Source organism: Dendrobium catenatum, unplaced genomic scaffold (assembly GCF_001605985.2).
Source record: "Dendrobium catenatum unplaced genomic scaffold, ASM160598v2 original_scaffold_170433, whole genome shotgun sequence".
In the NCBI taxonomy this organism is placed as follows: Eukaryota; Viridiplantae; Streptophyta; class Magnoliopsida; order Asparagales; family Orchidaceae; genus Dendrobium; species Dendrobium catenatum.
In genome coordinates, this window is record NW_021488856.1 from 1 (window position 1) to 4081 (window position 4081).

General features: G+C 32.8%; 1 long non-coding RNA gene across 1 annotated transcript; it reads left to right on the forward strand.

Moving 5' to 3' along the window:
* The first annotated feature begins 6 nt into the window (after positions 1-6).
* Positions 7-2468, forward strand: LOC114578823. Its single transcript, XR_003699762.1, has 2 exons — positions 7-745; positions 2314-2468. It is a non-coding gene; the product is annotated as an uncharacterized LOC114578823 (long non-coding RNA).
* Positions 2469-4081: the final 1613 nt, after the last annotated feature.

Sequence of the window (4081 nt, forward strand, 5' to 3'; positions counted from 1 at the left end):
GTTTTGAGGCATAAAAAGGTTGGTTAAGGAAGGTTATCATGTTATTTTTGGAGATGTAAACCTGAGGGTTTTTGGAAAAGCTTCAGAGCTCTGTCCACTTCTTATTCTTCTCTATCTTGGGATAACTTGCGAGTTACTCCTATCCTTCGTCTTGGCTTCTAATCTCATTCTTCTTCCCGCAAGTATCCACCCCACATGTATCATTCTTCTCAACGATTGGAAAGCTCCTTTAGGTGTCTTTTATTTGTGCTTATGTTGTCAAAGTTTGTAAGGTGTTTGTGTCCAAGTTTGTAATAGTATTTCATCTTATAAAAAGTTTATTTTTTTTGTTTAATTTGTCTAGTTTTTGTGAGTTCATGTAAGTTTCTATTATCTGGGAAAATTAGTATTTTGTAGCTTTGCATCAATTTGGTATCAGAGCCAGGTTAGTATATCCCGGTTTGTCGTGTGTGTCTTGGTGTCATGTAAGTTTTGTTTTTGAGTCATGAGTCATAGTCCATGCAATCAATCTTCGGAAGCCCCAGGACAAGTTCATAACAAACTCAAGCTTCATCAGGAGATGAGTTCTTTCAACTGGAGGAGAATTGATGTAGGCAAGCTTTGGGCTGTTTTTTGCCTCTTGGTTTGGACCATGGCTGTTCTCGGATTGGGCTTTGGCTGCTTGGTTTTGAGCTTAAAAATTGGGTTCTACTTAAGTCTAGCTCATTAATTCTTGAGTTGATGTTTAGCTCATTAATGTGAAAAGGTATTCTTCTTATTTAGCTCATTAAAATGAGTTATAATTTGTGTCTTTTCTCCTCCCTTTGTCTTCTTGATTTTCCCCTTGTTGGTTGGTTTCCCGTGATGTGCCCCTTTGTCTCTCGTGCTGGCTTTTCGGTCCCCTTGCTAGCTGGTTTACCTTGACTTGATACCTTGCCTCCTGTGCGGATACATGTGAGGTGGATATTTGTGGGAAGAAGAGTATTTACCGCCGGTGCTTAGTGTCAGCATTGGTTCTAACTATTTTGTTTGGTGTTGAGAGTTTTAAGGTGCTGAATAATGTTTTTTTAAGGGTATTGAGTTGTTTGTTATTTATTGCACGAACATGGGAGAGTTATTGCATATTCTTCTAGACAATTGAAGCTACTACATAAGAACTATCTAACTCATAATTAGAGTTTACTAATATTATATTATATTAAAAATCTAAAGGCATTATTTATATCGTGTCAGATATGAGGTTTAATACATATCATCAAAGTTTGAAGTATATTTTATTTTTACCTCGTCATTTTACATCAGCATGGAGATGCCAAGTTGATAGCTGATGATGTTGAGTAAGAAATCCACCGGTGTGGTAGCTTATCAAAAATCTAGTGGTTTATTATAGCCTTTGCCCATTCCCAAGTGAAAGTAGTAATATGTCAAAAAGAATTTTTCAATGGGATTTTTAACGTTTAGGTATAGTTATAATGCATTATGTGTTATGGTTGATTTGTTGATGAAGTCGGCACATTTTCTTTCTATAGAGTAGACAAATCCAATTGAGCTATTAGCACAACTATATGGGCATGAAATTGTTAGACAAGTTGTAATACCAAAAATTATTATTTTTAATTGTGATGGTATATTCACTTTTAAATTATATAGAGCTATTTAGGATGGTTTGGGGATTAGTTTGAATTTCAATATAGCTTTTTATCCTCAAGTAGATGATCATTGAAAATCATTAAAATTATTTGTACTTGATTTTGGAGGGAGCTGGGAGGATTGTATACCTTTGATTGATTTTTCCTTTTACTACAACTTTTAATTGAGTATGATGCCATATGAGGCATTACCAGGTAAGAGGTGCATGACACATTTATTTTACACAAAGGTGGGTTAGAGGAGATTAAGGCTTCGTTTGGGACGGTTTTCTTACTGCTTCTTGAAGCAACTTTTTAGTACAAAAATTTTAATATTTATATTATAAAGCCGCTTTAAGAAGCAGTAAGAAAGCCGTCCCAAACGAAGCTTAATAGATTCTGAGTTAGTGAATGATATCATTAAGAAGATCAAATTGATCAAAAATAGATTGAAAGCATCACATGATTGACAAAAAATATTATAATCTAGAACATTGGATTATTAAGTGTTATGTGGGTGACTTAAAGTTTTGTTGATATAAACATTGGATTCATCAAGCTAATTGAGAAAATTGCCTAACTTAAGATAGGCTTATATTGCCCTTTTTCAAATTATAGTTTTGTTGATATAATGTGAATTCTTATATTTTATTTGGTTATTAAATTATTTGTTAACTTCAAATTTATCTGCATCTGTTATTTTCAGGGAAGGGTAGCTCAAGTTGATTGGAGGTTTCTAATTTATGTTAAAATTCTCATCTGAGGTAGCCTTTTGTAGTAGATTTTTATTTTTGACAATCATACAAATGTATATATTTTATTGAGAGAGATTGCACTAAAATTATTAAAAGTTTTCTTTTATTATATAGTTCAGGTATATAAATGAAAATATGATTTTTTTTAAATTTATTGTTTATTTGTTGATATAGAAAAAACTCTGTATTTATAAATATTGAAAGAATAAATTTATCCTTCTGAATAAATTTTTGATAAATTGAAAATAATTTATTGGCTTGATAGAATGGAAGATGACCCAAAAAATTTGGTGCTTGATAAGATGTGAGTTATCCCTTAGAGTTGATCACTATGAGTTGTATTATAATTGGACCATGTTTTGTTAGGATTGGCTTTGTATCAATGTTACCATAAATTAAGCATAAGATTTGATCTTAAAACCATACAAAAGGGAGAAAAATCTTTTAAATTTTATTTTTATGAGCTTAGCTCCATTAATGGAAAACCATCAAATAAAGATGCCTGAATTTTATTGATGAAATTTGCATTAACAGGCCTTGAAGTTAATAGTGCAAAATATTTTAGGCTTTGTTTTGGACAATCTTTTTTTTTTTTTTTTTAATTTGAGATAATCTTTTTATTATTTTTGAAAGCAATTTTTTAGTACAAGTTTTTTTGTTGATTTTTTTTTACTAAAAAATAATAATAAAAAAAAACACTAAGAAAGCTTTCCAAACAAAGCTTGAGTTTTGGAAAGACTATTCTGTACGATCAGGAGACCAATTAGAATTCACCATGTCATCTAAAACCGAATGGTACTGCATCGGTGTCAAGCAAAATAGTGATGTGACGCATTCTGGTTGGTCTTCGAATGTCATCCGGTGTCCGCACAAAATAATTTTTCCTAGTTTTGGCATATGGTTTGGAAGTGATAAAATAATAGTGAAAGATCATTAATATGAAATTTAGAGTAGCCTACATCCTTAATATTTGTGCAAGCATGGTACAAATTTAAAAATCTCATATACTTCTCACTAACCCTTCATAAGGGCGATGCATGATGATACTATATGGTGAAACAAATAAATACTTGATAAGGTCAACTTACAGGCGATTTCGTGAACTCTTCGTAATTGATATAGGACAATAAGAAAAATTGAGATTAATTATGGAGGAATTGAGCAATATTCGCTTTATTTTCTTACTAATATTCCCTTCGTTTCCTCCTCCCCATAATAGCTGTATAATAAGATTCAAGCTCCCAAGTGCAATGAATTGAGCTCTCGAAGCATTATTATATGGTTTAGAACCCCATAATTCTCTTTTGAATCATTGCAAGACCAACATCAATAAGTGAAGATTTATTATTTTTATGATCACTATGATTATTATATATTACAAATGAAGGGGGCTAAGAAGTAAGAACTAAGGGTGTTGGTATTTGACAGGGCCTGAAAATTCGACCTAAAAATTTCGGATCCGGGAAAACCACTTTAAAAAACAGGTCATTTTTTGTATTTTGGCTCAATTGTAATTTTAGGTCAGATTTGTGCTAGCCCTTGCCTACTCACACGATTGCACTTGCTTGCTCGCTCACTCGACCACTAGCGCTTGGTCGCCCATTGAACTCAACGGGGTCAATGGGTTGGGTTGGATCATGTTAGGTTGGGTTAAAACTGGGTCAATTCTAGGTCGGGTTAAAACTGGGTCAATTCTAGATCGGGTTTGGGTCCAGGCTT